This window comes from Vigna umbellata, chromosome 5 (genome assembly GCF_029865625.1).
Source record: "Vigna umbellata cultivar VRB3 chromosome 5, Vumbellata_1.0, whole genome shotgun sequence".
NCBI lineage: Eukaryota > Viridiplantae > Streptophyta > Magnoliopsida > Fabales > Fabaceae > Vigna > Vigna umbellata.
Window position 1 is genome coordinate 43,334,783 of NC_142169.1, and position 14,915 is coordinate 43,349,697.

Sequence of the window (14,915 nt, forward strand, 5' to 3'; positions counted from 1 at the left end):
GAACTATACTCCCCACCTGGACGAACAACACTCCCCAACTTTGTTTTTCTGACTATTGCTGCTTGTTTTGTTCTAACTTTCTCCACCGAACTTCAAATGAGTTGATTCTTGTTTTGTTGGAATCTAGACTCAAAGAGTTTTTAAATGACTACTAACTCCAATTTTTAGATGACTAGGTGCAGTTAATTTCCCAAAAACAAAGTTTTTCTAAGCTTTCTAAATGAGTTTACTTTCAAGTTTAACGGTCATGGATGCAAAAAAATATTTTTCTAACCACTTCCTACCATCAATCATTACCAAGACGTGTTACCCATTGCAAAATATTCAAAAAATTCCCCCTTAATTTCAAAAAATCTACCCTAGGGAGTGAGACTCTCATAGCTGGGTAGTGCACACCAACTTTCTATACAAAAAACTATTTAGACCCTGGTAATCGATTACAAGGATGATGTAATCGATTACCAAGGCATGTCTTGCCTAAAAATGGACTTTCAAGCACAATGAACATGGCAAATTTCAGTTATGAAAGACATTGAAATGGAATAAAAATTGTTCATAAAATCAAAACTGATGAATGATCAACAACGATGACCAACAACAATTCAAATGAAAATGACAATAAAAAAGGGAATAACCTACATCTTTATTAACATTCAAAATATTTATTACAATACATTTACATTTACATTTACATTTGCCTACATTGATCTCCTACTACCAATAATCACTAAATACAAAATTCACTCATGTTTTGGACAATATCCAATGTACGGGGTTCTATAAGCTCTACTCTTGTAACGCTTTCGTCGTCATTCCTTCATAAGGTTATTTTTGACGTGTTGGTTTTTTATGTTCCTTCAAATCCTCTCCAATTGTATTAGCTGATGCTTTCATAGATAAGTAACAAATTTCTTTGCTTGATGCACCAACATCATCAACGAACTAAAATTTAACAAAAATTACAATTGTATAAAACCATAAAAGGAAATTCTAACAATAAAGGAAAGGGCAAAAACCGAAACGAGATAGGGGAAAACCAAAGGTCATATGGCATAATACCTTGCTCTCACCGGACAATTCCATTTCACGCAATACAATCTACAGAATCAAACCAAAAAGGTGAGACCTTGAACAAACAAAAGAGAGCTTTCATTTACAAAAGCAAAAACGAGACCTTAAAGAAAGAAAGGACATACCTTCAACAAAAAAATGAGACACCTTCAACAGAGAAAGGTCAAACCTTCAACAAAGAAGAAAAAGGACACACCTTGAACTGAGAGTGTAGAGAGAACAGAGAATTGGAGAGAGAACGAAGAGTGGAGAGAAAACGAAAAATTTGAATTGTAGAGAAAGAATGAACCTTTTTTTTTGAATGAAAAATACAAAGGTATTTTGGGATTCATAAGTGTAATCTGATTACACTTTTCCATGTTACGTTTTTCAAATAAAAAAATCATTTTAAACTCTTCTAATACTGTACTGACACATGGCCATTGTTAAAAAGTTGTAAAAAAATCGTTGTTAACGTATAGCGATCCATAGGTTTAACTATAATAATTTCATATAAAAGTTTATACACATCCCTATCAAATAGGAAATTTATGTGAGTATTTTCCCTATTCGTATATCTTCTCGAATTATATCAAATATTAATTGAATGATTTTTAAAAAAATAAAAATAATAATTATATATAATTGGAATTTTATAACAAGTATAACATCTATTAATTTTATAAATATTGAAAAGTGCATATATTAAATATTTGAAGTAAACTTGGTTCATATCCAGTTAGTTGAATCATTGAAAGAGAAAGAATAAAAGATTATACAGTGAAAACTGAATTCTTTAAATAAAATAAAATAATTTTTTTTGGACTATTTAATAAATTAAGAGTATTTGGTAATTTAAAATAGAGACAACATAAAAATAGAAATAGAGTCGATAAATAGATACTCACTTTATTTCTATATCCAATTTAAAGAATTAAACATTATATTGAAAGACCCTATAAAATAAAATAAAATAAAAAATATACCAGTAATGGAGTAGACAAAACCGTGCAAAGGAGAGAAAATTGTTAATGAAGACTCTAAATGAAAGGATGAAAATTATAACTATACACTAGTCTCATAAATGTTAATAATGCTAAATGTTGAGTGTAGTTACAATAAACAAATAGAATGTCTAACTACACCTAGTAGACTATGCATTAGACAAAAGAAGATGCTAAGTGTAGAATGATTTATCAAATGTTCAAGTAGACCATATGAAAATAACTGGACAATATGTGTTGAACCTAGTAGACATTATGTTGTTACACTTAGTAGACGATAGGAAAATTGTGGTAGACACGGTAGAAAAGAACGTAGTGATATATAGGTGTAAAAAATGAGAAGATTAGATGGTAACGTGTGAGTAAGAGGAGTAGTGGATCAATTAAGGGACTTGGCTCTTGTTAAATTTTAGAGTGTAGAGTAGATCCTAATATTTACTAACTAAACAAAATTGAGAAATATGAAAAACAAAATTAAAAAGGAAAGTAACTATTAATACGAATATATGATTATACTAAAACTAGTTCTAAATGAATGGAATAAACTATGAAAGAATGTAAGAAATTAAGAATTTGTTTTAAGCTAAAAAATGAAATTTCAATATGAAATCTAAACTAGAATGATAAAATAATGCAATTGAATGAACTTAGATTAATGACAATACTATTCGCATGAATCAAAACAACAACTACAACTTAAAATCTACAAATACCATGATTTAACTATGCAACAGAAACCAACATTAAACCTTAAAGAGTTAATGAATAAACGAGTAAACAAATGAATCTAAGAATCCTATTTCTACTAATGTTATGGAAATTCTACATGTCAATGCTAGGAATGGCATATCACGTAAAGAGAGCCAAATAAAATAGATGGAAACGGGAAACCACATTCTCAACTACAATGAACCTAAAATCAAATCAACAAATATATATCAAAAGTGAAGGAACAAGCTAAATAAAATATAAGCAAAAACAGAGTTCAAATTTAAATGTACAATGGAACTCACCAACACAAGAACAAGTAACAAACATTACATTGATTAAACATATGAGTTTCAACTACTCTCCAGAAAGACAATTTGGAATTAAAACGCCCACTTTAGGGTCTTAGTTTCATGTTTCAGAAACTTGAAATGGTAATTTCACTCAAATCGTTAACCAATGGGCTCCTGAATTGTGCCTTAAACCATAGTAAACTTCCAAACATTAGATCCTATTCTAAGTGAAACATCTACCTATGCTATACTTATCTTTATTAGCATCTAAAATCAAAATTCAGCAAGCATGAAACACAATTCATGCTAGAAAAGAAAGGAAATAAATTTAGATTAAAAACCAAATCAAGAATTAACAGTTGCAATTAAAGGAAATTGAAAACATAATCAAATTCTGGAATAATTATAGTGTTGCAAGGAATTAAATTGAAAGGGTAAAAAATGTAAAACAAAACAAGGAAATTAAAAAGGAATTGAAATTTTATTGCAATTGAAGCAAAACTACAAGAAAATGATATCGGAGACTGTCACCACCATGAAATCTCTCTGTGCAATCCGAAAAAAAGAACTCTCTCTATTCTACGAAAGCTTGAAAGCCTAACTATCGAGAACTTGAAACGAATCAAAAGTGAATCGAAAAACCCTAACTACTCTCTCTCGCACTCTACCCTACATTGTACATCACTTTAACCACACTATTACCTACTATTACACACATTATTTTCCACAGTTTTGAGAACTAATTACATCCCCTTTTATAGGTTAATAAAAAAACCAAAGAAAAAGGGAAAGGGAAAAAAATGGAGAACCTTCAACGCTTCGTGCTTTTCTCGATCCAACGTCCCTTCTCACTTCTCTCATGAAATCACGTCTCCACCTTCAGATCATTTTCTTCATTTTTCCGATTCATCCTCCCGGTCATGTGCCTCTGGTTCGTCTTTAAGCTTATGGGTCAAGCAGCACGAGCCCTAGAGCTCTTCTCTTCCTCACTCATTCGAGAACCCTATCACGAGGGTGTTGGACTTTGAAAATGAACCATTCTTTGAGCATCACCCCTTCCTTGGCTTCCTTCAACTGCAGCAGCCACGAAACCCTTCATTTCATTAATCTTCAAGGTTCAGAACGATGTCATTTCATGCTTGAATCGAAAATCCTTTATAGTTAACCAACTACACCTTTGACTAGGGGCCTCATTGCGAAAAGAAAGATTAGTTGAAGGGTCAAAAGACAATTAAGAGAAAAGAAATCCTATTCTAGCAAAACGATATTTTTATTTTCTAATATTTTTCTAAAAAGGAAAAAACCTAGTTCTTCAAAAACCAATTTTATTTGCGTAAAAAAGAGGAAATTAGCCTTATTTTTATTAAAAGCCTATTTCTACTTTTTTACACTGATCTAAACTATTTCTAAGGAATTAGTAACTAAAGAAGATTAAGAAAAGATTTTAACACAAAAAAAAATTAAGACAAACTAGAAAGTTATCATAAACGATAAGAAAAATGTGGTAGACATGTTAGAAAAGAACGTAGTAGATGATAGGTGTAAAAAGCAGGAAGATTAGATGATAACGTGTGAATAAGAGGAGTAGTGGAACTGAAGTTAAAACCAAGTGCTAAATTTCTTAATGTAATGTCATTTAATTAAATGGTTTCCAAAGAGATCGAGCAAGAAATAAGCTCGAGCAAGAAATTAAATGGTTTCTTGATAAAAAAATAGTGTTGGGTGACAATAGCTTTTATAACCAGTTAAGAAAATAAGCAAGTAGGGTTTGTAAAAAAAAGCGTTTAACTTGAAGTAATAAATACAATTATTTTTATACTCGTTCACACCACTAAGTTATGTCCAATTTTTCTCTAAGACCTTTTAAAGGGTTTTATTATAATCTTTAACAAGATTACAACTGAGTATTCATACCACTCCTGATATTAGCTAGTCAATCCAAGTAACCCTTGTTACTCTGACTAGAACCGAGTTTCACCCACTCCTAGTTGTGTAGTATTCTTCACTACTCCTGGTATTCCTAGACACCCCTGGTATCTTCCTGATACACTATCTACTTGAGTTTGACTCACTCTTGGTTTCCACTAGACAAACCCGTCTAACTACCTGTTAAAATAGAATGACTCAATTTTTCACACCAAGAAGGGGGGTGAATGGGTGAAGTGTAAAAACAAAAGCTTTTAAAATCTTTTTCACAAAATGTGATGCCTTTACACTTTTCTTGAATTGCAAGGTAAATGATTAGTAATGCAGCGAAAAATTAATCGAATATGCAAAGAACTTAATCGAATGAATAAAAGAGAGTAGGGATCCGAAAATTCAAACGTTGTTCTTTTATACTAGTTTGGCCAAGCCTACATCCAGTGTCCTTCCAACCACAGGAAGAAAATGCACTATAAAGATCAAGGTTTTTACAACAAGGTTTTTATAGAGACCTCACGTCAAAAATATAAAACACCTTTCTAACCCTCTAATCAAATATAGGCAGTAAACAACAAGACCAGCAGCAAGAACACCCTCTTCTTCTGTCTAACCCTTTGAGGCACCCTCAAAGTCAAGAACACCATCGTTCTTCTTCCTGTAATCACAACAGGGAAACCAAGTCAATCTTCAAAAGATTGCAAATCCTGATCACATAGTAAACACCTAAAATGTGCAGATTGATCAGACGTTTGAAACACAAAGTCTTGCTCCTCAACAAATCTTAGAATCCTTGATCACCACGGTCAATCTTGATTCTTAGAGCTTTTTCCCTTTTCTGTAAGATCACAAAGCTTTCTGTAAAGAATATGAAAGTGTTAGAATCACAAAAGTTCTTACAGAATTCAAATCAGCGTCAATTTATAGTTAAACACACGCATTTTGATCGACTTTGCTATAACATAATCGAATACATCATTCAGTTATAACAGTTTAGCAACAATCACAACAATTAATTGAATGTACAATTAATGCAATCGACTATCATTTAATGCTTGGTCAACCCAATTAAAAATATGACTGTTATGTTAATTGTGACAAGCATTTAACAGTTTTTCAAAACATCAACCAACTTAGTTGAATACAAGTCACATGCAATAGATTAAGCAACAATACTTAGCACAGTTTTGAAAACTTTTCTTCATGAAAAAATCTCATAACACACTTGAAAAGATTCTGTGCAAACACACGAGTTTTAGTCGATTCACCCCATAATGTAATCGACTTAAAATTGTTGTTTTGCCACATATTTAAAGTTCAACTAAAGTGCATGTGGTTTTCCTTTTCCAAAAACATATGTCATGCATACAAATATAAAATCACATATTTAACACAGTTATATGCAATGAACAACCCGATCATGTTCTCATGTATGCTCATACATATTTAACACAGTAAAGAACAACATATAATATGTAAACACAAAACATGTAACATAGAATATACATGTGTTATTAATTATGTGTTGTCATCATAAAAAACACAGATATTTCTGAGATTGGGTTAAGCAACAATTGTGCTCCCCTATCAACAATCTCAACACTACCGTTTAACCCCACCGAGTTAAGCATTAAGTGTTTAAATTCTCTTCAGAATATGCAATCAGTCAGATTGTTTACAAGTCCTTAGACTGTTACTTTCACAGGGAGGATATGTATACAATAAAATTCAATCTAATAGACCATTGGAGTTTTCTCTCTTCTTACAACAGTAAGTTTATGATTCTACGAAGCTTAAGAGTATTTGTTTTCTTTTGAGTTTGCTTTTCTTCTTAGATATTTTCTTTCATGTTCATGTGCTTATTCTCTTACTCTTCTCTTTAGAGATCTTCAATTTATACGTTTCAAGAAAATATTTGTTGGATAGTACTTGCTTTGATCTCCAGATCTTCTTAGCCTTGTCGTAGGTAGCAACCGTATGTTAAAGTCAACTTGTTAGAGTAGACATGTTTTTTTCAGTACTTTCTTAAATTTAAGTAGTACGAACTTTTTGACACGACTTTCGATGAAAAGAACATTCGTGAATGTTTTCGTTCACTACAAAAAAGAAGGGCATTACCGACGGCCAGAAGCCCTCGGAAACAGCCGAAAACCGTCGGTAAAAGGTAATTACCGAAGGCTTATCGACGGCCAAAGAGCCCTCGGTAAATCCCTTGTCGCTAACATTTACCGAGGGCTTTCGCCCTTCGGTAATTACCGAGGGCCAAAAGCCTTCGGTAATTACCGAAGGGCAAAAGCCTTCGGTAATTTCCAAAGGGTGAAAAAAAAAACAGGACGTTGGGCTGCTGCAGAATGTGATGCATATATATCTCCGCTGTTGTCCATGCTAGCCACAGGTACCTCTCGACCAAGTTTGACCATAATTGTTCCTTCATCATAGCCAATCACAACTCTGTTTGAACGCACTCAATAATTTTGGTTATGAAATATAATAAATAAAATTATGTTAATAACAGAAGCAAATGTCCATTGAAAAACAAATGGCAGTGTATCAAAGGCTCCAATGATATGTCAAACAAGTTTATCTCATCAATTTTGATGTGTACAAACACTTAGACAGCAAAGAATGATATAGCAGCAGCAAATCAGTAGTGCACTTCCCAATTGAGACAAATTTGATGTTTTAGGAAGTGCTTTGGCACAAAGGTGTAAAAATGACCAAATGAACAGTAAAGATGAACTTTGATGCACCAAATATATGTATAGAAACAACCAAACTGTGCCAAAATCTACTGAATCACAATATGACTTGTTGAGTTCCAAATTTCAAGCAAAAATGGGAAGTCAAACTATGATTTTGCATATTTAATGAAAATGGACCAAGGCAACAGTTAAAACAAGTTTCAAATGGTAAAATACACTTGTTCAAATGGTCACACTACACTGGAAAACACTGGTTCACCAAATCACTGTGATAGTTGCTCAAAATGCAGAAAAATAGTGAAAACTGCAGCAGTTTGGAAAACAAATACTGGAAGCAAAGCTGGCTTGCTCAAACAAGTGATTAAGAATTGCCTAAATCTAGATCTAGCTTCAAAAATTGAGCTAGGGAAAGTTAAATGTCCTATGATACAGCTAAAGAAATTCAGCACGGTGCATAGCTGGAATAATATAAAACAGTGGCAGAAACCAATTTTCACACAACTCAAACATTCATTTCTGACTTATGCACGTATCATGAGTTAGAATCATGTGAGAACTGATTATACACATCAAACAAACTTGTGCACAACTTCAGAATCAGAAAATTGAGCAAATACAGAATGCACCATATGAATCCAGAATTCAACTCTTGATGCAGATTTTGAAAATTGATTATGAAGAACTCAACCACTGTTTTTGCTTTTCTGTGATGCAGATGATTTGGAAATACTTTAGATACAGTTGAAATCACTAGACAAACTTGCACAAATCTTAAAACATAAAAACTCTGGATGAAAATCAAATGATATCAAATTAATCCAGAAATCATGTTTTATGCAGAGTTTGCTACTAGAATCAATATTTGCATAGCTATCAACTCAAATGATCAAAGCTGGACGTGATGCCATTGCTTTATATGATCAACATAGAGCTAGCAAATGCATTGGACAAAATCAAAACGAAAATTCCAAGCGAGAACAGATTTAAATCCTGATGACAGAAGTAAAACTGCAGTACTCTACACATGACTGAGACAAAACGGGAAATGAAAAATAAAAGCTGGAATAAACTGAAACAAATGATTTGCAGCGATTAAGTTGAAGAGAAAACACTAAAGAACAGTGAATGAAAGATTACAGCAATCAGAGACACGAATTAAACCAAAACAGAATGAAAAAAATTTGATGAAACAGTGACAAAGTGTGAACAGCACATGACAAAAATTTGCTCAATCTCAATCTCAATCTCAGACTCCAATTCCAAATTTTTACTTTTAACTCATACATATGCAAAGTCAATTTCATTTTTATTTCATAATTAATTATAACAAACCTACAGTTTCACAACCACACACTCTTGTCCCCTTCGCAGACCGGCAGAGCCACCACAAAAACAGCCGTAGCGCGTCTTGCTACCTCCATCACCATCGCAATGCTATTCGCTCCAGATCTACCAACCTTCAGTGAGACTGTCGTTGCCGCCGCGTTCCGGACATCTCCCACGAACCCCGAAACCTGCGTCAACGAACCCAGCCGCAAAACCCCCAAATCGGCGTCAACCAAACCAACCGCAAAACCACCAAACCGGCCTCAGCGAACCTAGGCTTAGAACCCCAAACCGTCATCTTCAATCCCAGCCAAAGAATCCCCAAACCAGTGTCAACGAACCAACCCTCACTTGTCCCAGAATCGCTCAATATTGGAGGGCACATTGGAGGGCACGAGCAGAATAGGGAAGGGAAGGGGGAAGCTTCAGAGAAGAGAACAAAGGGAAGGGAAATTGGAAAATTTGGAGAAAACGACGAAGCGTGAAGAAAATGAAACTGGGGAACGAAAATTCCAATCTGAGACTTAAATTAGAGAGAATGTTACCGAGGGCTCACAAGCCTTCGCTAATCATCTCAATACCGAAGGCTAAGCCTTCGGTAATATGCCGTCTGTAAATTACGTTTTTCCAGTAGTGGTTATCTCTAACGTCCACTTCTGATTTGTATATGGTAGAGCTGGTGTATGCTTGACATAGGTGATCTGCACAGAGTAGAGTAGATATGCATGCAGGAAGATATGTCCTTTTTCTAATTATCTTGTAAAGATACAAAGTAGTTCATGAGAGTTTAATCGTTGGATGAAAACATCGTTTAACACAAGTATTGTTTAGCCTTTGCAAGGCTATTCCTAACAACACCTTGTTTAGTGATTTGTCGTTTAGTTCAAGAGTGTATTTAGCAAAATATCTTCAATATATCTTTTTGGAATAATGTTTATACCTTTTAGTACGTTTACCAAAAACATCATTTTATACCTTATAGTGAGAACTTGTTTACCATTGTTTATCAAAGTATTAGCACAAGTGAGTTTGGCAAGACTCTCATTGACACATTTGTGAGAAAATCATTTTGTAATGTGCGCATTTACTAAAGATTTTCTCAAGATGTTTAGATTTCACATACCTTCATAAAACGTATGTCTTTTAACTATGTGATGAGTGCATATTTATGCCCACATTTATGCTTTAAAATTCAAATTTTTGATGGGATAATTGGGCTTAAATGGTTGATTTTAAGTGAATTTGTTATGATTGGAATGGTTGGGTTTGGGAATTAAAGATACATAAAAAGTGAGTTTTAGTGCATAAATTTATTTGTGCAGCTGGAATTAAAGCTTTATTGGTTCAAATTGCAAATTAAGGCCCAAAATCAGATTTTATTTGATAAATAATGTACAAATGGGTCAAACAGGCAGTTTTTACCCTTGCACCTCCTAAAATCCCTACATACATTCCTATTTCTGAAAAAAGCCAACAACCAAGCCTAAACACTAAGCCTTTTCTGCTGCAACCCCTAAATTTTCCTATTCCTACCACTAACTAGTCATACTTCACCAGATCATGCCACGTGTCCAAATCCTCCAACACACAGATCTGACCATTGAGAAGCTGCCACGTCACCACTCTTGACACATCATCATCTTCTTCACAAAAACCCTAAACTCCGAAACCCTAGCTGCCACTCTGCCGTCTCCACCTTGCCGCAACCATCCCCATCGCCAGCGCCGTCACGCACAACAACCATGCCGCCAACCACCATGCGCATGCCGCCGCAAGGCCACCACCAAAAGCGCGACCTCCATGGCCGCCGCGACACCACGCTTCTCGCGACCTTCTTCCACAACCACCGTCATCTTCCTCGCGTGCCAATCTCCCCGGAGCATAGGCCGTCTTCTCCATTCGCGACCTACAAGGAAAAATCATCAAACTAGAATCAAAACCCAAGTGAACATTAAACGCCCAAATAATCTTCGAGTTCGCATCCTACGAGAACCGAGTCGCATCTTCGAACCACCATCTCACACCTTCATCTTCTCAAGAGTCGAACAATAGAGAACCCAGAAAAACCACAAAGATCCAATTTTCTCGCGTTCTCGCCATTGCCCAACCTCCATGGCAACCATCACACGCCACCGGTGTGAACCTTTCCGTTCTACAACCGGACCTCCACCTGCAAATCCAAAAACACAACAGAATCAAAGACGAGAGCCAGAAACGCGAACACCTGAATCATATCTCCATGGCGACTCGCAGCGCAGATGCAGGAGCATGGGAAGCGGCGCAACCTACTTCGCGACGCAGTGCAGAGAAATTTCCCCAATCTGAAACCCTAATTAGGTGAGAAAGAGGGCTGCCACGTGGCAAGCTCTCATTGGCCACGCCCTCTCTGGTCAAAACTGGTCAACATATTTGAATCTGGTCAAGGTTGGTCAAACAAGGGTTCTAGTGCAATTTTGAGAAATTCAGTTGGGGCGAAAGTGTAGATAGAAGAAATTTTAGGGCATTTGTGCAATTTTGGAAAGTCAGAAAAGCAAAAAGATAAAATTTAGTTGTTGAATTAATTTAATTTGGGAACATCAACAGAAAATATCTTCCAAATAATGTTATAATTATCTAAATCATTTAGTTATTTGGAAGATATAAGATAAAAGATTCTATCAACTGAATATTCAGAGTTCAAGCCCAATCAAACCCTATATAAAGAGACCCAAGGGAGGCAGAAAAGGGGAATTCATTCATTCATTCACCACTTCTCTCTCTCTTATCATTTATTCAACTCCATTCATGGAGAGCTAAGCATCCAAGGCTATTCTGCTGTAATTTCATTATGGATTCTGAGGTTAGATTGAGTTAATGCAATTGTTTATTTTGATTATTGATTTAAGTTGTTCTCTCTCTATGTCTTTCATCTCTCTATCAAATTAAAAGTAAATATTTTTGCATCATAATGTGTTTGAATCTACATGCATATTGATTATATGAGTTCTAGGGTTTCTAGGTTTAATTGAGAATATACTTTGATTTAATTTAGGAACTTTCATATGATTAAATGGTTTTTACTATCAATTGAGAATGTACTTTGATTGGTAGTAATAATTTCAACTATAATCAATTGGGAATTTACTTTGATTGATTAGCTTTTAACTTGGTTAGGAGATTTAAGAATAGACATGATTAAACACAATAGAATTTGATTGAGAATGTACTTTGGTTGAATTTATTGTGAATAATATAGAAAGGTTTTCCATTTGATTGAGAATTTACTTTGATTAATTGCATGATCGCCCTCAAATTAATTAAGAATGTACTTTAATTAATTTGAAACTTGAACAATAATCAATTGAACAATGATTTGTGAATAACCGATGATGAATCTATCTTGGAAAGCAGTGGAATTAGCCTATTTCTTCATAATTATTTCTAAGTTTTCTCTTTCTTTAAACATTCTCACTTTTATTCATAAGCATTACATAACATTCATAAGAGTCAGATATTCTAAAGCAATTCCGTGTTCGTAGGGAGACGACTTGGGGTTACTTTAGCCCTATTTACTTTCTTAGATACTACTTGGCAATACTGAAGTTGCCTTGAAAAGTAGTATTAATTTGATAGCTTCAACGATAGCTTATCATTATGTTATTTTATCAATGATAACACTTTATCATGTCCTTATTTTGTTGATGTTGTTTGTTAAACTGCAAAACATATGAGAACATTTAGACAATTTAGTCTTATAGACAATCTTGTCTTAACAGGGTGCGATAGCGAGTTAAACAATATGCCTAACAAACACCAAATATCCTTATAGTAGGTGGCACAATAAGCTGAACAAACCAGAAATCGCGCTAGTATAGGCCTTAACACATATAGTAAAAACTATATATGGGATTAATCCTCGTTGTGTTGAATATACATAAAGGATATTGTATTTATAATAGAAGAGTATGGGCTAAGACTAAATACAAATAAGAACTAATAACAAACTAACTAAAGATAATATATCTAACAAAAGGTATACCAAAAGTGCTCCTTAAATAAAAAGTGAAATCCTATTTTTATAGACTCTAATAGCGTGGCTTCAATGGTAGCCTTCATGGCTATAACCGTGAGGTTTCCTTCCTAGGTGAGTTTCCTTTGTGGCTTAAGCTTTGTGTTTCTGGGTTAAAGCCTCCCAGGATTACTTCTAGGTGAAAGATTCTTCATGGTTGTCGCCTCAGGTTAGGGCTTGAGGTTTTCCTTCAAGGGGTTTTCTACGTGTGGCTCAAGCCCCAAATTTCACACTATAGGCGCACCAAAGTTAGTTTGTTTTATTTTACACATAATTTCTCTATTTTCTTCATAATTCATCAAAACCTGCAAAACAAGTAAAATTAAGGTGATTAACATGGATATTTCATAGAATGAAAATAAGATAAGTGTCAAATTAACATTAAAATCAACTCATATTGGGAACTTATCAAGCCCAAGACCGAATATAAGGCTTAGGAGGGCCCATGACAAGAGCTAGAGCTAAATTGGCTTAGAAAACTTTGCAAAAGATGGTGGTTAATTTAGTGGAGATGCAGTTACATGATGGAGCCCAACATGTGAAGGTCTAACTCATACGTATTATTTGCTTGGAATGAGAATAAAAGGCCTAATTGTTAGACTTTGAGTAAAAGAACCAAAAAATTATTTATGCTACTTTTTTTCTTCTATACAAGAGCTATAAATTATTTTGTGAAGGTAAGGAATAGGCATAATGTTTTAGTTATCATTTGAAGTGAGAGAAATTCTCTACTAGGGTTCTTCCTTGAATCATTTTGATCTTATCAAAAAAATTTATTTCTTGTGACAATCTTCTAGACTTATCAAACCTTATTGTTTGTAACATTTACTTTTATGTCTTTTTTCGTTTATTAGTAGTTTTACAAGTCAGGATTTGCATTTCCTTATTCTTCAAGTATTAGGGTCAATCCTTTGCTAATATGATTCTCTTAACTTCATATTTGTTCATATTTATTCATATAATATCATTGATATTATGAGTGATTACCAAACCCTAATTAAGTCAAAAATCAATTAAGGCTAACATTAATCCTCATCTCTTTTTTTACGTCTAACATGATATAAAATAAAATGAATAATATCATTATATATTATTATTAGAAGCATTAATTAACTTATTGGCATATTTGGAGTCCAATCTCTCTTCAAATGTTATATTATCGTTCAAAGCATCCAAATTGTATACCTTACTCAAGTAGTACAAATATCTTTGACCAACAAACTCCATCATTTAAGAAATTTAAAATATTCAAGTTATTAAAATATTTGAAAGAGGAAAGATTTGTAGCAACCAAGCCAAACACTAAATAACCATGTAACATTCACAAATGATAGGTTAAGGGCTTTTAACCTACAAAATACAAACATTACATATAGAAAAAAGATTAATAGATATATTGATTGCTACTATTTATTTAATTTAATATAATTTTGTATAGTTAATAACAATTCATTTTTATCATTTATTTTTAAATAGATAGAATTCCGTCTCCTATTTTCTAAAATCACATTTTTAATAGTAAAATACTACTAAAATGAGATGTTACATATATGAAAATTGAATCTCTATAAGAAAACAAACCTATGAAGGATAAGATCTACACCTATAGAATCATTTGCCTTCCTAACTACTTCACCCTCACCTCTTACACACACAACTGAAAAGACTATTTCCCTAACCTCACATCATTAACGTGATCATCGCAAAGAGAAAAAACACACAACAGACAACACAAAAGCAAGGGTAAAACCTTAAAACCTGCCTAACTACTTCTCCTTTTGCACTTTTTTATGTCTTTTCTGATTCCATCTCTATCCTTCTTCATTTCTTTCACCAAATTCACCTTAAAACCTGCATAAAACAC